We start from the raw sequence: 26,391 nt of genomic DNA on the forward strand, positions 1-26,391 counted from the left end.
TGTCTTGTACTCATCAAGCATGGTTCTTGCCATGTCCAATAGAGTTCGATTCTTCCTCTCCACTACACCATTTTGTTGTGGCGTGTAGGGAGAGGAGAACTCATGCTTGATGCCCTCCTCCTCAAGGAAGCCTTCAATTTGAGAGTTCTTGAACTCCGTCCCGTTGTCGCTTCTTATTTTCTTGATCCTTAAGCCGAACTCATTTTGAGCTCGTCTCAAGAATCCCTTTAAGGTCTCTTGGGTTTGAGATTTTTCCTGTAAAAAGAATACCCAAGTGAAGCGAGAATAATCATCCACTATTACAAGATAATACTTACTCCCGCCGATGCTTATGTAAGCAATCGGGCCGAATAGATCCATGTGGAGTAGCTCGAGCGGCCTGTTGGTCGTCATGATGTTCTTGTGTGGATGATGGACTCCAACTTGCTTCCCCGCCTGGCATGCGCTACAAATCCTGTCTTTCTCAAAATGAACATTTGTTAATCCTAAAATGTGCTCTCCCTTTAGAAGCTTATGAAGATTCTTCATCCCAACATGGGCTAGTCGACGATGCCAGAGCCAACCCATGTTAGTCTTAGCAATTAAGCAAGTGTCGAGTTCAGCTCTATCAAAATCTACCAAGTATAGCTGACCCTCTAACACTCCCTTAAATGCTATTGAATCATCACTTCTTCTAAAGACAGTGACACCAACATCAGTGAATAGACAGTTGTAGCCCATTTGACATAATTGAGAAACGGAAAGCAAGTTGTAATCTAATGAATCAACAAGAAAAACATTGGAAATGGAATGGTCAGGTGAAATAGCAATTTTACCCAAACCTTTGACCAACCCTTGATTTCCATCCCCGAATGTGATAGCTCGTTGGGGATCTTTGTTTTTCTCATATGAGGAGAACATCCTTTTCTCCCCGGTCATGTGGTTTGTGCACCCGCTGTCGAGTATCCAACTTGAGCCCCCGGATGCATAAACCTACAAAACAATTTTAGTTCTTGACTTTAGGTACCCAAACTGTTTTGGGTCCTTTGGCATTAGATACAAGAACTTTGGGTACCCAAACACAAGCCTTGGAGCCCTTGTGTTTGCCCCCAACAAATTTGGCAACTACTTTGCCGGATTTGCTAGTAAGCACATAAGATGCATCAAAAGTTTTAAATGAAATGGCATGATCATTTGATGCATTAGGAATTTTCTTCTTAGGCAACTTAGCATGGGTTGGTTGCCTAGAGCTAGATGTCTCACCCTTATACATATAAGCATGATTAGGGCCAGAGTGAGACTTCCTAGAATGAATCTTTCTAATTTTGCTCTCAGGATAGCCGGCAGGGTACAAAATGTAACCCTCGTTATCCTGAGGCATGGGAGCCTTGCCCTTAACAAAGTTAGATAAGTTCTTTGGAGGAGCATTAAGTTTGACATTGTCTCCCCTTTGGAAGCCAATGCCATCCTTAATGCCAGGGCGTCTCCCATTATAAAGCATGCTACGAGCAAATTTAAATTTCTCATTTTCTAGATTGTGCTCGGCAATTTTAGCATCTAATTTTGCTATATGATCATTTTGTTGTTTAATTAAAGCCATATGATCAAGAATAGTATTAACATCAATATCTCTACATCTAGTGCAAATAGAAACATGCTCAAGATTAGATGTAGAGGGTTTGCAAGATTTAAGTTCTACAACCTTAGCATGCAACATTTCATTCTTAGTTCTAAGGTCGGAAATAGTAGCATTGCAAACATTAAAATCTTTAGCCTTAGCAATTAAATTTTCATTCTCTAATCTAAGGCTAGCAAGAGATGCATTCAATTCATCAATCTTAGCAAGCAAGTCAATGTTATCATCTCTAAGATTGGGAATTGAAACATTACAAACATGTGAATCAACCTTAGCATTTAAAATAGCATTTTCATTTCTAAGGTTGTTAATCATCTCACGGCAAGTGCTTAGCTCACTAGACAATTTTTCACATTTTTCTACTTCTAGAGCATAAGCCTTTTTAACCTTAACATGTTTTTTGTTTTCTTTAATTAAACAATCCTCTTGGGAATCCAAAAGGTCGTCCTTTTCATGAATAGCACTAACCAATTCATTCAATTTTTCTTTTTGAGCTATGTTAAGGTTGGCAAAAAGGGAACGCAAATTATCTTCCTCATCACTAGCATTGTCATCACTAGAGGATTCATATTTAGTGGAGGATTTAGATTTAACCTTCTTTTTGCCGTCCTTTGCCATGAGGCACTTGTGGCCGACGTTGGGGAAGAGGAGTCCCTTGGTGACGGCGATGTTGGCGGTGTCCTCGTCGTCGGAGGAGTCGCTTGAGCTCTCGTCGGAGTCCCACTCGCGACAAACATGGGCATCGCCGCCCTTCTTCTTGTAATACCTCTTCTTCTCCTTTCGTCTCCCCTTCTTGTCGTCACCTCGGTCACTGTCACTAGATATAGGACATTTGGCAATAAAATGACCGGGCTTACCACACTTGTAGCAAACCTTCTTGGAGCGGGACTTGTAGTCTTTCCCCCTCCTTTGTTTGAGGATTTGGCGGAAGCTCTTGATGACGAGCGCCATTTCCTCATTGTCGAGCTTGGAGGCGTCGATTGGTTGTCGACTTGGTGTAGCCTCCTCCTTCTTCTCCTCCGTTGCCTTGAATGCAACGGGTTGGGCTTCGGATGAGTCGCCAAGCTCGTTGATTTTCCTCGAGCCTTCTATCATGCACTCAAAACTTACAAAATGCCCGATAACTTCCTCGGGGGTCATTTTAGTATATCTAGGATTACCACGAATCAATTGAACTTGAGTGGGATTAAGAAAAATGAGAGATCTTAAAATAACATTTACCACTTCGTGATCGTCCCACTTCTTGCTCCCGAGGTTGCGCACTTGGTTCACCAAAGTTTTGAGCCGGTTGTACATGTGTTGTGGCTCCTCTCCTTTGTGAAGCCGGAACCGACCGAGCTCCCCCTCGATCGTTTCCCGCTTGGTGATCTTGGTGAGCTCGTCTCCCTCGTGCGCGGTTTTGAGTACATCCCAAATCTCCTTGGCGCTCTTTAACCCTTGTACTTTGTTGTATTCTTCCTTGCTTAGAGAGGCAAGGAGTATGGTTGTGGCTTGAGAGTTGAAGTGCTCGATTTGGGCCACCTCATCCTCATCATAGTTTTCATCCCCTACGGATGGTACCTGCGCACCAAACTCAACAACATCCCATATGCTTTTGTGGAGCGAGATTAGATGAAATCGCATTAAATCGCTCCACCTAGCGTAATCTTCACCATCAAAAGTTGGTGGTTTGCCTAGTGGGACGGAAAGTAAAGGTGTATGTTTGGAAATGCGAGGGTAGCGTAGAGGGATCTTACTATACTTCTTGCGCTCTTGGCGCTTAGAAGTGACGGAGGGCGCATCGGAGTCGGAGGTCGATGTTGATGAAGTGTCGGTCTCGTAGTAGACCACCTTCCTCATCCTCTTGTGCTTGTCGCCTTTCCGATGCGGCTTGTGGGAAGAAGATTTTTCCTTCTTCTCTTTGTGGTGAGAAGAAGATTTCTTCTCCTTCCCTTTGTTGGAGGAGCTCTTCTTCTTCTCCCTCCTTTTGGTGCGGGACTCTTCCGATGAAGTGCTCCCATAGCTTGTAGTGGGCTTTTCGCCGGTCTCCATCTCCTTCTTGGCGTGATCTCCCGACATCACTTCGAGCGGTTAGGCTCTAATGAAGCACCGGGCTCTGATACCAATTGATAGTCGCCTAGAGGGGGGGTGAATAGGGCGAAACTGAAATTTACAAATATAAACACAACTACAAGCCGGGGTTAGCGTTAGTAATAATAAATGAGTCCGCAAGAGAGGGCGCAAAACAAATCCCAAGCGAATAAGCAAATGAGACACGGAGATTTGTTTTACCGAGGTTCGGTTCTTGCAAACCTACTCCCCGTTGAGGAGGCCACAAAGGCCGGGTCTCTTTCAACCCTTCCCTCTCTCAAACGGTCCCTCGGACCGAGTGAGCTTCTCTTCTCTAATCAAAGCCGGGAACAAAACTTCCCCGCAAGGGCCACCACACAATTGGTGCCTCTTGCCTTGATTACAATGGAGTTGTGATCTCAAGAACAAGTGAGAAAGAAAAGAAGCAATCCAAGCGCAAGAGCTCAAATGAACACGGCAAATCACTCTCTCTAGTCACTAGGGTTTTGTGTGGAATTGGAGAGGATTTGATCTCTTTGAATGTGTCTAGAATTGAATGCCTAGAGCTCTTGTAGTAGTTGAGAAGTGGAAAACTTGGATTACAATGAATGTGGGGTGGTTGGGGTATTTATAGCCCCAACCACCAAAAGTGACCGTTGCTGGCAGCCTCTGTTCGATGGCGCACCGGACAGTCCGGTGCACACCGGACAGTCCGGTGCCTCTGCCACGTCACCATTACCGTTGGATTCTGACCGTTGAAGCTTCTGACTTGTGGGCCTGCCGAGGTGTCCGGTGCACACCGGACATGCACTGTTTGATGTCCGGTGCACCGGTATGGGCAGCCCTGACGTCTGCGCGCGCATTTAATGCTGCGCAGGGAGCCGTTGGCGCCGCAGAGAGCCGTTGCTCCGCTGGCACACCGGACAGTCCGGTGCACACCGGACAGTCCGGTGAATTATAGCGGAGCGGCTGTCGTGAAAACCCGAGGATGACGAGTTCCGGAGGCCGCGGTTCGTTGGCGCACCGGACATGTCCGGTGCACACCGGACAGTCCGGTGAATTATAGCGCGCCGGCCTCCGCGAATTCCCGAGGGCGAAGGGTTGAAGTCGAAGTCCTCTGGCGAAGGGTATAAAACGAAGTCTACGGGCGCACCGGACACTGTCCGGTGCACACCGGACAGTCCGGTGCCTCCAGCCAGAGGTGCCCTCGGTTGCCTTATTGCTCCTTTGTTGAATCCAACACTTGGTCTTTTTATTGGCTAGATGTGAACCTTTTGCACCTGTATAACTTATACACTAGAGCAAACTAGTCAGTCCAATATTTGTGTTGGGCAATTCAACCACCAAAATTATTTAGGAACTAGGTGTAAGCCTAATTCCCTTTCAAGGTTCAACAAGTAGAAGTAGCTGAGCAGGAGCTCATTGAAGGCAAGTTGTGCCCTTGATCACTTCTTTTACCCATTCATGTTCTTATTAATCATAATGATCTGCATAGGATAATTTTGATGGGACCCAATAGGATACCCTAGATTTTGACTATCTTTATACCTTGTTTACCACTAAACTTTTTGGGTAGTACATGCTATTGCTTTATGTGGATTTGGGTATAAATATATTTATGACTCATGACTACACTTTCTATTATATGTTTATTATTTTATGTTCATGATAAGATCATTATGTTAATGGGAACATGGAGAACCACCCGGGAAAACAGTGCTACCACAAGGGTTTAATGGGACACCCTTGGCTGATTAACTAGGAAAGCTAGTGGAGGGCTACCTTACCTGAAAGGGGCAAGGGCAGTAGGGGAGTGGTCAGTGTAGGGAGGTCCTTGGGTTGATTTTGCTGCGATGGCGGTCAGGCAAGAACCCTGCACTGGAGCTTCCTATAAACTGTAGCGGGTAGTCTGAAGCTAGTGGAACTTTATAAAGGCCTCGTAGTGGTACCCTGCCTCAATTCCTTGGTAGAGGTGTATGGAGTCTGATCAACTCCGTGGCAAATGGGTAACACGACTTGTGGGTAAAGATGCGCAACCTCTGCAGAGTGTAAAACTGGTATACTAGCCGTGCTCACGGTCATGAGCGGCTCGGACACTCACATGATTAAATTATGGAACTTAAACTCAATTTGTCATATGCATTGCATCGCAGATGAGGTTGTTACTTTTGTTCTACTACTTAATTGGTCTGGTATTTACTTATACTTAGTAATTGCTAATAAAATTTTGACCAACTTTAAAAGCAATGCTCAGCTCTAACCATCCTCTTTGGTAAGCCTTACACTTCACGTGAGCTCCCACCTTTGGCGAGTTCATGCACATTATTCCCCACAACTTGTTGAGCGATGAACGTATGTGAGCTCACTCTTGCTGTCTCACACCCCCCCACAGGTCAAGAACAGGTACCACAGGATGAGGCGCATGAAGGATGTTGTGACGAGTTCGTGAGAGGTCTAGGTCGTCGTCTCCCAGTTAACTTTGGGTTGCTGGACCGTTGTCTCCTTATAATGTAATTATTTATTTATTTTGTACAGAACTCCTGTTATGTAGTAAAGATGTGACATTCGATCCTGTTCCATGATTCATCATATGTGTGAGACTTGGTCCCAGCACACCTGGTGATTATGTTCACGCCCGGGTTTTGGACCCTAAAATCCGGGTGTGACAGGTTCCGACCCCCGACTACTATCACAAAGTACTCGGGGGAGATGAGACCGGAACTGTGGCTCGCGGACTACCGTCTGGCCTGCCAACTGGGTGGAACGGATGATGACAACCTCATCATCCGCAACCTCCCCCTGTTCCTCTCCGACACCACTCGCGCCTGGTTGGAGCACCTGCCTCCGAGGCAGATCTCCAACTAGGACGACCTGGTCCAAGCTTTCGCCGACAATTTCCAGGGCACGTACGTGCGCCCCGGGAATTCCTGGGACCTCCGAAGCTGCTGGCAGCAGCCGGGAGAGTCTCTCCGGGACTACATCCGGCGATTCTCAAAGCAGCGCACCGAGCTGCCCAATATCACCGACTCGGATGTCATCGGCGCGTTCCTTGCCGGCACCACCTGCCGCGACCTGGTGAGCAAGCTGGGTCGCAAGACCCCCACCAGGGCGAGCGAGCTGATGGACATCGCCACCAAGTTCGCCTCCGGCCAAGAAGCGGTCGAGGCTATCTTCAGGAAGGACAAGCAGCCCTAGGGCCGCCCACCGAAAGATGCTCCCGAGGCGTCGACTCAGTGCGGCGCCAAGAAGAAAGGCAAGAAGAAGTCGCAAGCGAAACACGACGCCGCCGACGCGGACCTTGTCGCCGCCACCGAGTACAAGAACCCTCGGAAACCCCCCGGAGGTGCCAACCTCTTCGACAAGATGCTCAAGGAGCCGTGCCCCTATCACCAGGGGCCCGTCAAGCACACCCTTGAGGAGTGTGTCATGCTTCGGTGCCACTTCCATAGGGTCGGGCCACCCGCGGAGGGTGGCAGGGCCCGCGACGACGACAAGAAGGAAGATCACCAAGCAGGAGAGTTCCCCGAGGTCCGCGATTGCTTCATGATCTACGGTGGGCAAGCGGCGAATGCCTCGGCTCGGCACCGCAAGCAAGAGCGCCGGGAGGTCTGCGCGGTGAAGGTGGCGGCGCCAGTCTACCTAGACTGGTCCGACAAGCCCATCACCTTCGACCAAGCCGACCACCCCGACCACGTGCCGAGCCCGGGGAAATACCCGCTCGTTGTCGACCCCGTCATCGGCGACGTCAGGCTCACCAAGGTCCTCATGGACGGAGGTAGCAGCCTCAACATCATCTACGCCGAGACCCTCAGGCTCCTGCGTGTCGATCTGTCCTCCGTCCGAGCAGGCGCTGCGCCCTTCCATGGGATCATTCCCGGGAAGCGCGTCTAGCCCCTCGGACAACTCGACCTTCCCGTCTGCTTAGGAACACCCTCCAACTTCCGAAGGGAGACCCTGACGTTCGAGGTGGTCGGGTTCCGAGGAACCTACCACGCGGTACTGGGAAGACCATGCTACGCGAAGTTCATGGCCGTCCCCAACTACGCCTACCTGAAGCTCAAGATGTCGGGCCCCAACGGGGTCATCACCGTCGGCCCCACGTACAAACACGCGTTCGAATACGACGTGGAGTGCGTGGAGTACGCCGAGGCCCTCGCCGAGTCCGAGGCCCTCATCGCCGACCTGGAAAGCCTCTCTAATGAGGTGCCAGACGTGAAACGTCATGCCGGCAACTTCGAGCCAGTGGAGACGGTTAAGGCCGTCCCCCTCGACCCCAGTGGCGACGCCTCCAAGCAGATCCGGATCGGCTCCGGGCTCGATCCCAAATAGGAAGCAGTGCTCGTCGACTTTCTCCGCGCGAACGCCGACGTCTTCGCGTGGAGTCCCTCGGACATGCCCGACATACCGAGGGATGTCGCCGAGCACTCGCTGGATATTCGAGCCGGAGCCCGACCCGTCAAGCAGTGTCACACCCGGGTTTCGGGGCACCAAGACCCGGGCGCGAACATAATCACCAGGTGTGCTGGGACCAAGTCTCACACATATGATGAATCATGGCACATGATCGAATGTCACATCTTTACTATATAACAAGAGTTCTATACAAAATAAATAAATAATTACATTATAAGGAGACAACGGTCCAGCAACCCCAAAGTTGACTGGGAGACGACGACCTAGACCTCTCACGAAATCGCCACAGCATCCTCCTTGCGCCTCATCCTGCGGTACCTGTTCTTGACCTGTGGGGGTGTGAGACAGCAAGAGTGAGCTCACATACGTTCATCGCTCAACAAGTTGTGGGGAATAATGTGTATGAACTCGCCAAAGGTGGGAGCTCACGTGAAGTGTAAGGCTTACCAAAGAGAATGGTTAGAGCTGAGCATTGCTTTTAAAGTTGGTCAAAATTTTATTAGCAATTACTAAGTATAAGTAAATACCAACCCAATTAAGTAGTAGAACAAAAGTAACAACCTCACCTGCGATGCAATGCATATGACAAATTGAGTTTAAGTTCCATAATTTAATCATGTGAGGGTCCGAGCTGCTCATGACCGTGAGCACGGCTAGTATACCAGTTTTACACTCTGCAGAGGTGGCGCATCTTTACCCACAAGTCATGTTACCCATCTGCCAAGGGATCGCGACTTCCCATACACCTCTACCAAGGAGGCGAGGCAGGGTAACACTACGAGGCCTTTACAAAGTTCCACTAGCTTCAGAAAACCCGCTACAGTTTATAGGAAGCTCCAATGCAGGAATTCCCTTGCAGGACCGCCATCGCAGCAAAATCCTCCCGAGGGCCTCCCTACACTGACCACTCCCCTACTGCCCTTGCCTCTTTCGGGTAAGGTAGTCCTCCACTAGCTTTCCTAATTAATCAGCCAAGGGCGTCCCATTATACCCTTGTGGTAGCACTGTTTTCCCGGGTGGTCGCTCCATGTTCCAATTAACATAATGATCTTATCATGAACGATAAATAACAACGGATAAAAAAAATATAATCATGAGTAATGTATCTTCATACCCAAAACCACATAAAACACTAGCAAGTACTACCCAAAAAGTTCAGTGGTAACAAGGTATAAAGATAATCAAACTAGGGTAACCTATTGGGTCCCATCAAAATTAACCTATGCAGATCATTATGATTAATTAGAACATGGCTGGGTAAAAAGAAGTGATCAAGGGCACAACTTGTCTGGCACTTGAGATTCCAGTTACCAGGGTGATCTTCAGGTGACTTGTGACCGCACTGCTAGTCGTAGCAATACAAACAAACATGGTATAGACAAAATTAACATCACACCAAACAAAAGTACAAACTGAATAATAATCATCTACGCGTTGCTACGAGACCGCGGGATCGAGAACTACTAAGATCGGAGTTACGATTAAGGAGTTATGATTTATAAAAGTTCTACGTGATTTAAATATTAAACTTAAATTATAAATTGGTTAGGACAAATCATATGAGATGTTATTTTATAAATAATTATCTCAACTTTAATCTAAGTTATAAATTAACCATAGATCATATTCTAGTAGATTATAATGATAAGTAGATTAACAATACTAACCCACATAAAATAAAATAAAGATCTAATTAGAAAAGAATGAGGCATGGTATAATAAATGTTGCTACTGTGTAGTAAATATTTGTACGAGACTAACGCAACTGGAACGGATCAAATCGGAGTTAAAATAAATAAATTATGAATTTCCAAAGTTTTTATGTATTTGATATAAGATTAATTAGGAAATAAATTTTTAAAGTGGCTTTCATGTCAAAACAGGACACTAGATGATGAACAATAATATTATAAGATTATAGGAACTGGAATGGATCTATTTGGAGTTCATATAAATTTTCTATGAATTAAATGATTTACGGGAATTATTTATATACTAAAAATTCAATTTCTATATCTATTTATTCATTATCTCTGGTCTCTGGACTGCGCACCAAAAGCAGAGGAATGCAGGGGCTTCCGCGCAAGAATCCCGAGACACAGAAAACTCCTGCCAGGACTGTGGGTTGTTTATGTGAAAGCTGAGGGGCTCCATTGCAAAACTGATATCGGACTCCTATACCAGGACACATGGCGCCCTGCGACTGGCTGAAATCATGCCACACCCCGGTGCACATGGTGAGGCGCACGGGATCCGATCCACACAAGATCCCCACCACCGCCCGCACGTGCATATAAGTGGGATCGCCCCTGGACCGTCAGATCGACAATCAATGGCCCAGATCTAAAGTGTCGAAGGGGTATTTGTTGATATAACCACGACCGTCCATTAGAAGATCCACGACCTAGATTTCTCCATCCCTGGATCTAATCACCACCACACTGTTAAAAATCTACGGTTCTCAACCTTTCTTAGCTCTATCCGCCCTAGGCTGTTCGTTATAAGATCAACGGCAATAGCATCTTCTTCTTCCCCTAGCTCGCGCTACGGTAGTCTGCCAGTCGGGTCAAGCGAACGGCGATCAGGCGGGTTCTAGTCTACCGGCTGGAGCACTACCAGGACCTACACAGTACAGGAACGACGACGAACACCAAGGCCAGAACCTTACCGGCGTCAGTAGTGTAGGCCGAGCCGCCCACGGAGTGGTCTGCGCGATGGATTGCCCAGGCGGTGCGTCAGCTCCCGACACAATGATGCCCAGACCACTACCGAAGAAATGGGGCCGCCGTGGAGCGCCCTTGCCGGACTCCCGCCCTCGGTTTCCCCAAACTCCGACCGAACGCACCAGCAACGAACCCGAAGGTCACCGGCGAGCTCGATTCTTTCTCTCTCTTCGATGGAGCTCGGTGTGAATTCACCAATGGCGGCGGAATTGGAGCTGGCAATGGACGGCTCAGGGAACTCTAGGGGTGTGTTGCCGATGGGATTTATAGCTATGGCGAGGGGCAATCGGGCCTGAGAGCAGACGACTGGCATGGATTTATACCCCCGCCGAGTAGGATAAGCACAGCGAACGGCGCAAGTCTGTTGCGCCATTGCCGCGGGTGCCATTACGATTGAGCGGAGGGATGGGGTCTTCGCGCAGTGGGCCCACGCAACAACCAGCCACGGAGCTCGGTGTCTGTTGCGAGGATTCCGGCGGGAGAACGGCGTGGTTCTGTTGTGTGCGATTGAAGAGGACGCTCCTGACATCAGGGTCCCACGTGACATACGTACGAGCGGCTCGGCGTCAAGCTTCCCAGGAATCACGCGGCGCAAGGAGCGACTGGAGGGGTGGGTTCGGTTTGTCTGCGAGAGAAGAATGAGGAAAGGAACGACAACGCCACTGACAAGTGGGCCTCACACGGCAGGGCACAAAGTGCACGCTCAAAAGCAGGCCGCAACAACGGTTCCACTGGGCCGAAATGGGGAGTGGTAGCCCAGTAGACATCTTATTTCTTTTTCTTTTAAAAATTCCTGTTTTATCTCCAAATCAGAGATTCAAACTAAATTCAAATTCTGGTTTTGATTTTTTTTTCAGTATTGCAAAAATTTAATAGAATTCTAAATGTGAATATAGTTCATACTGTTTGCCTTACTTATTTATTTTTCTTCCATTATTTTCACTCCTTTACTCCTATATTTTAATCCTCTAACTAGATTTTTAAAGTTATGCTTGTTTCACTTATTTGTTTGAGTTTTGATGCACAAATAAAATCTCCCAAAATGATGCAATAGATTAATTGCTTCATTAGTTACTTATTCCCTTTAAATATGATTCTTAATATTTCTCATGCTTGGGAGGCAATACATATAAAAAGATCTATCTCGTACTTTTATTGTCCATCATTTGGGTATTACAAATCCTACCCCCCTTAACAGAAATCTCGCCCTCGAGATTTGTAAGGAAAGGGTGTATAACCATATTGTCTCAACACATATGCACAAACAAAAAACCTCAGCATGATGCATACTTTATTAGTAACACTTGGGTCAGTTAGACCTTATTATTCCTTATAAAGTAATATCATATCATCTACTAACTAAAGTAACATCTAGATCTTACAAATAGTAGTAATTTATATATATGTTTATGTAGCTTGGTGGAGCTTGTGGTGGTGGTGGAGGTTGTTGTTGTTGTTGTCTCTCCAACCGCGCTTGCCTTATTTCTTGGCGGACCTGACGTATTTCCTCTCGTTCTTGTCTTATCTGATTTTGCATCTCGGTCACCAGGTCTGTTAATTGTTGTATTACCAGTCTTTGGGCAGCAACCACTTGATCGATTTCAACAGGTGGAGGATTTGGAGGATTCATTTCTGTTTGCTGTTACGTGATAATCTTTCCTTTCCTAGTATTGACCATGAAAGTTAGAAGCATATGGTAATAGTTTTTGCAAAGGAAATTATTCAATACGTGGAATGAAATAAGCTAGTAGCTGGTTATAATCTGAAGATTCTTTAGTAGGGCTTAATCTTTGTTTTATGTCCAGATTGGGGTAACCAGTCGTATAAGGTGAATATCCAAGGGTAAGATAGAGTCTGTCAAGATGAGATATATATGTGGGTGAGATGGACTACAAGATGTAGGTTGAAAGTTTGTTTGTTGTCCGATGGGAATAGAAAGGTTATACCATTCATCATGGTTCTAGGTTAAGTTAATACATGGCTAGTAGGGTTTAATCTCTTCTACCAGTATCACTAATATGTTTAAGTAGACCACATTAGATTAGATCATATTAGATTAGATGGGATCTAGATTAGATCGGTATGACTAGTTTGACTAGATAAGATCTAATTAATTTGCATTAGATCATGGTTGTTTAAACTAGGGTGGATAAGTATGCTTATTAGGATAAGATGGATCCATAAAGATAAGATAGAATCTTTTGAGATCAGTTAGATCTATTAGGATGAGATACAATCTTTTCAAGATAGGATGAGTATCTTTTAAGATGAGATGGATCTATTAAGATAAGGGAGAATCTTTTAAGATAAGATGAATTGGTTAGAATGAGATCTTTTAGGATAAGATAAATCTCTTAAGCTGGATATGTTCCAATGGGGATAATCTAAGTTGTCTAGTTATTTTATAAATATATTTTTTATACCTATGTGTATATGCAGATGCAATTGTGGACATTACTCCACAACTCATCACACTCAATCAAAGATCCAAATCAAACAAGTATCATAAGAACAAACATTAAAGCACATAAATATGTATAAAAATAGTTTGTTTTTTTTGTTCCTTAAGATTAGGTTTCCTATACATAATGGTCACTTTAGGCATGGGATTTTAAAGTGTGAAATCCACATTTGTCTTTAGAAAGAAAAGGTAAGAATAATCAGAGTAAAGCGGAAATAGATGAGAAATGATCAAGATAAGCTTAGGAAAGAATCAGAGTAAGGTAAGTAGGTAAGGGTTGTCCAGTTCTATCTAGGTTTCGTCCTACAGTCAACATTCCTCTGATACCACTTCTGTCACACCCGGGTTTCGGGGCACCAAGACCCGGGCGCGAACATAATCACCAGGTGTGCTGGGACCAAGTCTCACACATATGATGAATCATGGCACAGGATCGAATGTCACATCTTTACTATATAACAAGAGTTCTATACAAAATAAATAAATAATTACATTATAAGGAGACAACGGTCCAGCAACCCCAAAGTTGACTGGGAGACGACGACCTAGACCTCTCACGAAATCGCCACAGTATCCTCCTTGCGCCTCATCCTGCGGTACCTGTTCTTGACCTGTGGGGGGTGTGAGACAGCAAGAGTGAGCTCACATACGTTCATCGCTCAACAAGTTGTGGGGAATAATGTGTATGAACTCGCCAAAGGTGGGAGCTCACGTGAAGTGTAAGGCTTACCAAAGAGAATGGTTAGAGCTGAGCATTGCTTTTAAAGTTGGTCAAAATTTTATTAGCAATTACTAAGTATAAGTAAATACCAACCCAATTAAGTAGTAGAACAAAAGTAACAACCTCACCTGCGATGCAATGCATATGACAAATTGAGTTTAAGTTCCATAATTTAATCATGTGAGGGTCCGAGCTGCTCATGACCGTGAGCACGGCTAGTATACCAGTTTTACACTCTGCAGAGGTGGCGCATCTTTACCCACAAGTCATGTTACCCATCTGCCAAGGGATCGCGACTTCCCATACACCTCTACCAAGGAGGCGAGGCAGGGTAACACTACGAGGCCTTTACAAAGTTCCACTAGCTTCAGAAAACCCGCTACAGTTTATAGGAAGCTCCAATGCAGGAATTCCCTTGCAGGACCGCCATCGCAGCAAAATCCTCCCGAGGGCCTCCCTACACTGACCACTCCCCTACTGCCCTTGCCTCTTTCGGGTAAGGTAGTCCTCCACTAGCTTTCCTAATTAATCAGCCAAGGGCGTCCCATTATACCCTTGTGGTGGCACTGTTTTCCCGGGTGGTCGCTCCATGTTCCAATTAACATAATGATCTTATCATGAACGATAAATAACAACGGATAAAAAAATATAATCATGAGTAATGTATCTTCATACCCAAAACCACATAAAACACTAGCAAGTACTACCCAAAATGTTCAGTGGTAACAAGGTATAAAGATAATCAAACTAGGGTAACCTATTGGGTCCCATCAAAATTAACCTATGCAGATCATTATGATTAATTAGAACATGGCTGGGTAAAAAGAAGTGATCAAGGGCACAACTTGCCTGGCACTTGAGATTCCAGTTACCAGGGTGATCTTCAGGTGACTTGTGACCGCACTGCTAGTCGTAGCAATACAAACAAACATGGTATAGACAAAATTAACATCACACCAAACAAAAGTACAAACTGAATAATAATCATCTACGCGTTGCTACGAGACCGCGGGATCGAGAACTACTAAGATCAGAGTTACGATTAAGGAGTTATGATTTATAAAAGTTCTACGTGATTTAAATATTAAACTTAAATTATAAATTGGTTAGGACAAATCATATGAGATGTTATTTTATAAATAATTATCTCAACTTTAATCTAAGTTATAAATTAACCATAGATCATATTCTAGTAGATTATAATGATAAGTAGATTAACAATACTAACCCACATAAAATAAAATAAAGATCTAATTAGAAAAGAATGAGGCATGGTATAATAAATGTTGCTACTGTGTAGTAAATATTTGTACGAGACTAACGCAACTGGAACGGATCAAATCGGAGTTAAAATAAATAAATTATGAATTTCCAAAGTTTTTATGTATTTGATATAAGATTAATTAGGAAATAAATTTTTAAAGTGGCTTTCATGTCAAAACAGGACACTAGATGATGAACAATAATATTATAAGATTATAGGAACTGGAATGGATCTATTTGGAGTTCATATAAATTTTCTATGAATTAAATGATTTACGGGAATTATTTATATACTAAAAATTCAATTTCTATATCTATTTATTCATTATCTCTGGTCTCTGGACTGCGCACCAAAAGCAGAGGAATGCAGGGGCTTCCGCGCAAGAATCCCGAGACACAGAAAACTCCTGCCAGGACTGTGGGTTGTTTATGTGAAAGCTGAGGGGCTCCATTGCAAAACTGATATCGGACTCCTATACCAGGACACATGGCGCCCTGCGACTGGCTGAAATCATGCCACACCCCGGTGCACATGGTGAGGCGCACGGGATCCGATCCACACAAGATCCCCACCACCGCCCGCACGTGCATATAAGTGGGATCGCCCCTGGACCGTCAGATCGACAATCAATGGCCCAGATCTAAAGTGTCGAAGGGGTATTTGTTGATATAACCACGACCGTCCATTAGAAGATCCACGACCTAGATTTCTCCATCCCTGGATCTAATCACCGCCACACTGTTAAAAATCTACGGTTCTCAACCTTTCTTAGCTCTATCCGCCCTAGGCTGTTCGTTATAAGATCAACGGCAATAGCATCTTCTTCTTCCCCTAGCTCGCGCTACGGTAGTCTGCCAGTCGGGTCAAGCGAACGGCGATCAGGCGGGTTCTAGTCTACCGGCTGGAGCACTACCAGGACCTACACAGTACAGGAACGACAACGAACACCAAGGCCAGAACCTTACCGGCGTCAGTAGTGTAGGCCGAGCCGCCCACGGAGTGGTCTGCGCGATGGATTGCCCAGGCGGTGCGTCAGCTCCCGACACAATGATGCCCAGACCACTACCGAAGAAATGGGGTCGCCGTGGAGCGCCCTTGCCGGACTCCCGCCCTCGGTTTCCCCGAACTCCGACCGAACGCACCAGCAACGAACCCGAAGGTCACCGGCGAGCTCGATTCTTTCTCTCTCTTCGATGGAGCTCGGTGTGAATTCACCAATGGCGGCGGAATTGGAGCTGGCAATGGACGGCTCAGGGAACTCTAGGGGTGTGTCGCCGATGGGATTTATAGCTATGGCGAGGGGCAATCGGGCCTGAGAGCAGACGACTGGCATGGATTTATACCCCCGCCGAGTAGGATAAGCACAGCGAACGGCGCAAGTCTGTTGCGCCATTGCCGCGGGTGCCGTTACGATTGAGCGGAGGGATGGGGTCTTCGCGCAGTGGGCCCACGCAACAACCAGCCACGGAGCTCGGTGTCTGTTGCGAGGATTCCGGCGGGAGAACGGCGTGGTTCTGTTGTGTGCGATTGAAGAGGACGCTCCTGACATCAGGGTCCCACGTGACATACGTACGAGCGGCTCGGCGTCAAGCTTCCCAGGAATCACGCGGCGCAAGGAGCGGCTGGAGGGGTGGGTCCGGTTTGTCTGCGAGAGAAGAATGAGGAAAGGAACGACAACGCCACTGACAAGTGGGCCTCACACGGCAGGGCACAAAGTGCACGCTCAAAAGCAGGCCGCAGCAACGGTTCCACTGGGCCGAAATGGGGAGTGGTAGCCCAGTAGACATCTTATTTCTTTTTCTTTTAAAAATTCCTGTTTTATCTCCAAATCAGAGATTCAAACTAAATTCAAATTCTGGTTTTGATTTTTTTTTCAGTATTGCAAAAATTTAATAGAATTCTAAATGTGAATATAGTTCATACTGTTTGCCTTACTTATTTATTTTTCTTCCATTATTTTCACTCCTTTGCTCCTATATTTTAATCCTCTAACTAGATTTTTAAAGTTATGCTTGTTTCACTTATTTGTTTGAGTTTTGATGCACAAATAAAATCTCCCAAAATGATGCAATAGATTAATTGCTTCATTAGTTACTTATTCCCTTTAAATATGATTCTTAATATTTCTCATGCTTGGGAGGCAATACATATAAAAAGATCTATCTCGTACTTTTATTGTCCATCATTTGGGTATTACAAGCAGCCTCTGCGCCGATTCGACGAGGAGAAGCTGTCGGCGTTTCGAGACCGGGGGGTCCCTAAGCCGACGAGTGAATGTCGCTGCGTGCCCCAGCCCAGATGGGTCGAGCGCGTGGGCGAGCGCGAAGGGGGGAAGTGAGGTGGCCGGAGATGGGCGTGAGAGAGGTGGAAATCCCGCGGCCTCCGTGTTCGTCCCGCGCCCAGGTCGGGTGCGCTTGCAGTAGGGGGTTACAAGCGTCCACGCGGGTGAGGGAAGCGAGCGGCCCCAAGAGAGCGCCTGTCCCGTCCTCGTCCCCGCGCGGCCAACCCTCTCTAAGAGGGCCCTAGTCCTTCCTTTTATAGGCGTAAGGAGAGGATCCAGGTGTACAATGGGGGTGTAGCGGAGTGCTACGTGTCTAGCGGGGGAGAGCTAGTGCCCTAAGTACATGCCGATGTGGCAGCCGGAGAGATCTTGGCACCCAGCTGGTGTGATGTCGTGGCCGTCGGAGGAGCAACGGAGCCTGGCGGAGGGACAACTGTTGGAGTGGTTGAGTCCTTGCTGACGTCCTTTTGCTTCCGTAAGAGAGCTGAGAGCCGCCGTCGTCACAGAGCATGCGGGGCGCCATCATTGCCTATCTGGCGGAGCTAGACAGATGGGACACCGGTCTTGTTCTCTGCGGCCCGAGTCGACTCGGGGTAGGGTGATGATGGCGCTTCCTGTTGACGTGGCTGGTCTGCGCCCTAGGTTGGGCGACGTGGAGGCTCCTCCGAAGCCGAGGTCGAGTCTGTCTTCCGTGGCCGAGGCCGAGTCCGAGCCCCTGGGTCGGGCGAGGCGGAGGTCGTTCGACAGAGGCCGGGGCGGAGTTCGAGCCCTGGGGTCGGGCGAAGCGGAGTTCGTTGTCTTCTGGGGCTGAGCCCGAGTCCGAGCCCTAGGGTCGGGCGGAGCGGAGTTCGCCGTCTTCCGGGACTTAGCCCGAGTCCGAGCCCTCGGGTAGGGCGGAGCGGAGTTCGCCGTCTTCCGAGACTTAGCCCGAGTCCGAGCCCTGGGGTCGGGCGGAGCGGAGTTCGCCGTCTTCCGGGACTTAGCCCGAGTCCGAGCCCTGGGGTCAGGCGGAGCGGAGTTCGCCGTCTTCCGGGACTTAGCCCGAGTCCGAGCCCTGGGGTCGGGCGGAGCGGAGTTCGCCGTCTTCCGGGACTTAGCCCGAGCCCTGGGTCGGGCGGAGCGGAGCTTCCTATGGTGCCTTTGGCAGGGCCTGACTGCCCGTCAGTCTCACTCTGTCAAGTGGCACCGCAGTCGGAGTGGCGCAGGCGGCGCTGTCCTTTTGTCAGGCCGGTCAGTGGAGCGGCGAAGTGACGGCGGTCACTTCGGCTCTGCCGGGGGGCGTGTGTCAGGACAAAGGTGTCAGGCCACCTTTGCGTTAAATGCTCCTGCGATTCGGTCGGTCGGTGCGGCGATTTAGTCAGGGTTGCTTCTTAGCGAAGGCAGGGCCTCGGGCGAGCCGGAGATGTGTCCGCCGTTGGAGGGGGGCCTCGGGCGAGACGGAGTTCCTCCGGGGTCGGCTGCCCTTGTCCGAGGCTAGGCTCGGGCGAGGCATGATCGAGTCGCTCGAACGGACTGATCCCTGACTTAATCGCACCCATCAGGCCTTTGCAGCTTTATGCTGATGGGGGTTACCAGCTGATAATTAGGTGTCTTGAGGGTACCCCTAATTATGGTCCCCGACAGTAGCCCCCGAGCCTCGAAGGGAGTGTTAGCACTCGCTTGGAGGCTTCCGTCACACTTTTTTGCAAGGGGACCAGCCTTTCTCGGTTGCATTTTGTTCCGGTGGGTGCGCGCGAGCGCACCCGCCGGGTGTAGCCCCCGAGGCCTCGGAGGAGTGGTTTCACTCCTCCGAGGTCTTAATGCCTTGCGTAATGCTTCGGCTGGCCTGGTTGTTCCCTCATGCGAACTGGCCGTAGCCCGGGTGTACGGTCGGGGCCCAAGTTCTCGGGCTGGTATGTTGACGTTGTCAACGGTTCGGCCGGAGCCGGGTTTGCGAGAGCAGCCCCCGAGCCTCCGCACAGGGCGAGAGGACGATCAGGGACAGACTCGGCTTTTTACATACGCCCCTGCGTCGCCTTTCCGCAAGGAGGAGGGGGGGAAAGCGCCATGTTACCCTCGATGGGCGCCGAACATGGTGTCTCCGGTGAGCTGCAAGCGGGTAATCCGAGTGGACGTCCGTGCCCCGTTCGTTAGGGGTCGGCTAGGGGCCCAGAGGCACGCCCAAAAGTACCTGCGGGTGATCTGCCGGACCCGGTCCCCTGGCGACGGGGTCCGAGGGCTCGATGCCTCCCTCTGATGGGATTCCGTTACAAGATCGCTCCCGCTGGTCTCGGAAATGTCCTAGGGTACCTCGGGAGCGCAGCCCGAGCCTTGGTTATGTATCGAACGTACCCCTGGTCATCCCTCGGTCGGCGTCTGAGGCGGTTGTGAACCCTTCGGGGGCCAGCCTTCGAACCCCTGATCAGTATGGGCGCGGAGCCCGAGTAGCCTGAGGCGGCCATGGAACCCTTCGGGGGGCCGGCCTTCGAACCTCTGACCAGTAGTGGGTGTAGGGCCCACGCGATCTGAGGCGGCTGTTGAACCCCTCGGGGGGCCAGCCTTCGAACCTCTGATCAGTAGGGAGGCTCGGAGCCCGGTTCCTTCACGGTGAAGGATCCTTTTCGGGGTATCCCCCTTTCCCGGTCCCTGTTGCAAGAGATAGAGAAAGAGGAAAAAAGGAAAAGGATACGAAATCGAATGATGTGGCGTACCTTTTTTGGCGTGGTTATTACGGCGAAGGCGAAGCGTCGCCCGCTTCTCCTGCTAGAAGCGTCGCCTGTCCCGCCGCGGAGTTAGGGCATGTTTGGTTCGTTACCCCAATTGCCACACTTTGCCTAACTTTTCTGCCTAAGGTTAGTTATTCAATTCGAACGACTAACCTTAGGCAAAGTGGGGCACAGTTAGCCACAAACCAAACAAGCCCTTAATGCGACGGGGCGAGTGGTTGGCGGGGCGGCCGTTGCGCGTGCGCGAGCCGTTCGAGGAACGGATCACGGGCGCGTCGTCTTCACGCCGTGAGAGGGGGTTCTCTTGCTGCCCCCAGATGGGACGTGAGCTTGGCTGACGACGTGACCGCTGCTCCCGCCCGCCTGCCATCGTCATTACTGCCGGCCCACTTTCGGCCGCATTGACCGTCGCGCCAGGCTGGCGCTGCTGGGCCATGCGCTGGGTCGCCTCGAGTCGCGGTATTGGTTCCGCAATCCCGGAGGCGCGGTGGTGGCGCAAGTGGTGGTGCAGTTGCTTGCATGCAGCATCCGGCGCGCCGGTTGCGTGACGCGTGGGCCTGGGCCTCCAGGTTGGGCGCGTTGGGAGTCGGAGAAGCGCGTCCACTTGGCGCGGTTGCATGCCGCCTGCATGGCTGCCCGCCTCTCTCGCCCGTTGGTCTGGGCAAAAGTGGAGGGTCACTTGTAACCGCTGGGCGGTTGTGTGCACCACGCGCGGCGGTTTGGCTTCTTCTGCTCCGAGCCGGTTTGCATGACATGCGGGACCCAGCCCCCGCGCCGCAGGGGAGGGCCTTGGAGCGTGTTGGAGAAGACCCAGCCCGTGACGGTTGGGGGCGCAAGTAGGGAGAGTTGCCTTTAAAAGGAGGGCGACCCCTTTCGGAAGGCGGCCATGTCTTCTCGCTCCCTTATGCATCGCGTCTTTCCACCTTCCAAGCCCCCGGATGGGGGATACCCGCCGTCTTTTCGCCTCATCGTTGGAGGAACGCAACTCCGTGGGAGTTGGTACCTTTCAGCCATCGTTCGGCTTCAAGGATTTTCATCATGCAGCCCGGCTGCACCCCTCCACCGGCGGTCACCCAAAATGGTGACCTCCGGCTTGATGGTGGGGGAAAGCGAGCCGGGCTGCGGCCTCTGCCCCTCCCTCACCCTCAAGGATTTTCATCACCAGGGCTGGGGAGGGGAGTGTGCCGAGTTGGGGTCGGCTCCTGCGTGGGCGGCGGCCCGCTCCTTCACTCAGTGATCGGAGGGAAGGGCGGTCGTCGTCCGTGGCGCCGGTGGTTGCACCGTGCCTGGCTCTCGGACGCGAGTGGCTTCGGAGCCGCTCGCGGCGCCGGCGTCTGCCACGGCAGCTTGAAGAGGTTCTTCCGCCGGCGAGATAGCCAAGGCTGGCCACGGACCGACCTCCAACTCTATGGCCTTCTGCCCGTCCTTGCCTCACGAGTTTGGGCATGGGCGGGGGCCTCCTAGCAGCAGCACCCGCCCTGAGGTCAGTGCTGCCGCTGTTCGGCCCCCCGGAGCAGAAGTCGTCGTCGTCGCCGCTGCTGGAGCAGGTGATGGCGCGCCGTTCGTCGGTCTTCTGTTGCTCCGCAGGCCCTCCCCCATGGAGTGGGGTTGTTCGTACCTGCGGAGGGGGAACCGGAGTTCCGTTTGTAATGGCACTCTGAATGCTAGTGTTTTTGTTTATTATGGCTGTCGAGGCCTGAACATGTATGTAATTTTGGCACAGAGCCGTGTTTTTTCCTCATTTTCGAGCACTAAGACTCGCCTGTTGATTATCTGAACCGCTTCACCAAGCATGAGTCGCCCTGTGTCAAGGTGATGAGTGAGGTATCCGTATCCCGGAGGCGTAGGAGTCCCTCGGCTCGGTCGGCCTTGTTGTCTGAGGCTCCTCTAGCTTAGTTAAAGGGACCCCTTGGCCGCTCTTCGACGAGCCGAGGCCAGGGGTAGCGATATCAGCATGAACAGAGGCGGAGTTGGCTCAAAAATGAAAACCTGGTTGGCCGGAGCCTGGCCGGGTTGTCCGTTAGCGGGACCGACGCCGGAGTTGACCAGCCGAGGCCTCGGGTCGGGCTGGCGCCCTTGGAAGATGGTTGGCCGAGGCCCCTGAGGTGACCGGCCGAGCCGCCTGCTCGTGTCGGATTCCCGGAGAAGACCCTGGCGGCGATGGCCCGGGCGTGGTGATGACGTCGTCCTTCGGAGTGGAGGTCTTCGGACCGCGTCGCCGTCCGAGGCTAGGTCGAACCTCGTCGAAGTTGTCGTCAATGCCGAGGGTGCCGCTGCCCCCTTCCAGCGTCAAGACCCGAGCCTGCAGGATCAGATTGTCTTGTAGCGTGTGCCTTCTGCGGCCGCCGAGGCTAGAACACACACCCTCGCTGCGTTGTAAAGCTGCGTCTCTTTTCCTCTTGTTTCGAGTATCTGGACTTTTTTGTCGGTAACAGGGATGTTTGTGCGAGCGAGAGTTGCTTCTCGCAGAAGGTGATGAGTGAGGTATCCGTATCCCGGAGGCGTGGGAGTCCCTCGGCTCGGTCAGCCTTGCCGCTTACGCGTACTTTCACCCGTCCATGAGGCCCTGTCACCGACTCAGTCGAGAAGGCTCGAAGGATCGCTTCGGCAGAAGAGCTTCCGAACGTGAAGACTTGTTCGGTCCGCGGAATCACTTTATCCGAACGCGAGTTACTTATCGCAGAAGGTGATGAGTGAGGTATCCGTATCCCGGAGGCGTAGGAGTCCCTCGGCTCGGTCAGCCTTGGCTGCTTACGTGTACTCCGTCGTTTTCAGGATCCACTTTTCGAAGTAGTCAGAAAGCACGAAAGACATTCTGGCAGAAGAGATCTTTTTTCGAGGAAAATTTCAACGCAGAGGGGGTTCCCCCCCCCCCTTTTAGCCCCCGAGGGAGGGTCGGGCTTTGCCGAGGCGAGGCCGACCCTTCCTTGATGACTAAACTTTGCGTGGGTGCGAGGTATATGAACAACTTGAAAACATCTTAAGGGTAGAAGCGACGTAGCTGTTGGATGTTCGAAGCGTTGCCGTAGACCTCGCCTTGACTGTTGGCCAGCTTGTACGTTCCGGGCTTCAGAACTTTGGCGATGACGAATGGCCCCTCCCAGGGGGGCGTGAGTTTGTGCCTCCCTCGGACGTCTTGCCGCAGCCGAAACACCAGGTCGCCCACCTGGAGGTCTCGGGGCCGGACCCCTCGGGCGTGGTAGCGTCGCAGGGACTACTGGTACCGCGCCGAGTGTAGTAAGGCCTTGTCCCGAGCTTCTTACAGCTGGTCCAGCGAGTCTTCTCGGCTAACTTGGTTGCTTTGATCGTTGTAGGCCCTCGTCCTCGGGGAGCCGTATTCCAGATCAATGGGCAAGACGGCCTCGGCCCCGTAGACCAGGAAGAACGACGTGAAACCCGTGGCTCGGCTCGGCGTTGTCCTCAGGCTCCAGACCACCGAGGTGAGTTCCTTCATCCATCGCTTGCCGAACTTGTTGAGGTCATTGTAAATTCGAGGCTTGAGCCCTTGTAGAATCATGCCGTTGGCACGCTCTACTTGCCCATTCGACATGGGATGAGCCACGGCGGCCCAGTCCACCCGGATGTGGTGATCCTCGCAGAAGTCCAAGAATTTTCTGTCGGTGAACTGGGTACCGTTGTCGGTGATGATGGAGTTCGGGACCCCGAAGCGATGGGTGATGTTGGTGAAGAACGCCACCGCCTGCTCGGACCTGATGCTGTTTAGAGGTCGGACCTCGACCCACTTGGAGAATTTGTCGATGGCGACCAGCAGGTGCGTATAGCCTCCGGGCGCCTTCTGCAAGGGACCGACGAGGTCCAGACCCCACACAGCAAAGGGCCAGGTGATGGGTATCGTCTGTAGAGCCTGAGCGGGCAGGTGGGTCTGCCTCGCATAGAATTGACACCCTTCGCAGGTGCGGACAATTCTAGTGGCGTCAGCCACCGCCGTTGGCCAGTAGAAGCCTTACCGGAAAGCATTCCCGACAAGGGCTCGAGGCGCTGCGTGATGGCCGCAAGCCCCCGAGTGTATCTCTTGCAGGAGTTCCTGACCTTCGGCGATGGAGATGCATCGCTGGAGGATGCCCGAGGGGCTGCGGTGGTAGAGCTCCTTCTCATCGCCCAGCAAGACGAACGACTTGGCGCGTCGCGCTACCCGCCGAGCCTCGGCTCGGTCGAGGGGTAGCTCTCCTTGGCGGAGATATTGCAGGTACGGGGTCTGCCAATTTCGATCAGGCGTGGCCCCGCTCCGCTCCTCCTCGACGTGTAGTGCCTCGCCCTCGGAGGCCGAGGGTACCTCAGGCTGAACCGAGGGCGCCTCGAGCCGAGCTGAGGGTGCCTCGGGCTGTGCCGAGGGTACCTCGGGCTGGGTCGAGGGCGCCTCAGGCTCGGGCGAGTCGTCGATCTTGACGGAGGGTTGATGCAGATCCGGGGAGAAGACGTCCGGGGGAACCGTTGTTCGCCCCGAGGCTATTTTTGCCAGCTCGTCCGCCGTCTCGTTGTAACGCCGAGCGATGTGGTTAAGCTCGAGCCCGTAGAACTTGTCTTCCAGGCGCCGAACCTCATCGCAGTAGGCCTCCATCTTCGGGTTGCGGCAGTGGAAGTTCTTCATGACTTGGTCGATGACGAGCTGCGAGTCGCCGCGGGCGTCGAGGCGCCTGACCCCTAGCTCGATGGCGATCCGCAACCCATTGACCAGAGCCTCGTACTCAGCCACATTGTTGGACGCCGGGAAATGGAGGTGTAGCACATAGCGTAAGTGTTTCCCGAGGGGCGAGATGAAGAGCAGGCCCGCGCCGGCTCCCGTCTTCATCAGCGACCCGTCGAAAAACATGGTCCAGAGCTCCGGTTGGATCGGAGCCGTCGGCAGCTGGGTGTTGACCCATTCGGCTACGAAGTCCGCCAATACCTGGGACTTGATGGCCTTCCGAGGGGCGAACGAGATTGTCTCGCCCATGATTTCCACCGCCCACTTTGCAATCCTGCCCGAGGCCTCTCGGCACTGGATGATCTCCCCAGGGGGAAGGATGACACCACAGTTACCGGATGAGACTCGAAGTAGTGTCGCAACTTCCGCCTCGTCAGGATCACTGCATACAGCAGCTTCTGAACTTGTGGGTAGCGGATCTTGGTCTCGGACAGTACCTCGCTGACGAAGTAAACTGGCCTCTGAACGGGCAATGCATGCCCCTCTTCTTGCCTCTCGACCACAATCGCGGCGCTAACCACCTGAGTGGTCGCGGCGACGTAGACCAAGAGGGCTTCTCCATCAGCTGGAGGCACCAAGATAGGCGCCTTTGTGAGGAGCGCCTTCAGGTTCCCGAGAGCTTCCTCGGCCTCAAGGGTCCAAGCGAAACACTCGGCCTTCCTTAAGAGGCGGTACAGAGGCAGACCTCTTTCGCTGAGGCGTGAGATGAAGCGGCTCAGGGCCGCGAGACATCCCATGACCCTTTGTACGCCTTTTAAGTCCTTGATGGGCCCCATGCTGGTGATGGCTGTGATCTTCTCCGGGTTGGCTTCGATGCCCCGCTCGGAGACGATGAACCCCAAGAGCATGCCCCGGGGCACCCCGAAGACACACTTCTCGGGATTGAGCTTGACGCCTTTCGCTTTGAGACATCGCAATGTCACTTCAAGGTCGGAGAGGAGGTCGGAAGCCTTCCTTGTCTTGACTACGATGTCATCGACGTAGGCCTCAACCGTGCGACCGATGTGTTCGCCGAACACATGGTTCATGCACCGCTGATACGTCGCGCCCGCATTCCTCAAACCGAACGGCATGGTGACATAGCAGTACATGCCGAAGGGCGTGATGAAAGAAGTCGCGAGCTGGTTGGACTCTTTCATCCTGATTTGGTGATACCCTAAGTAGGCGTCGAGGAAGGACAGGGTTTCGCACCCAGCAATGGAATCCACGATTTGATCGATGCGAGGCAGAGGGTAGGGAACCTTCGGACATGCTTTGTTGAGACCAGTGTAGTCTACACACATCCGCCATTTCCCCCCCTTTCTTTCTCACAAGCACAGGGTTGGCAAGCCATTCGGGATGGAATACCTCTTTGATGAACCCTGCTGCCACTAGCTTGTGGATCTCCTCGCCTATCACTCTGCGCTTCTCCTCGTCGAATCGGCGCAGAGGCTGCCTGATGGGTCGGGCTCCGG

The sequence above is a fragment of the Zea mays genome, chromosome 2 (assembly GCF_902167145.1).
Source record: "Zea mays cultivar B73 chromosome 2, Zm-B73-REFERENCE-NAM-5.0, whole genome shotgun sequence".
Taxonomy (NCBI): Eukaryota; Viridiplantae; Streptophyta; class Magnoliopsida; order Poales; family Poaceae; genus Zea; species Zea mays.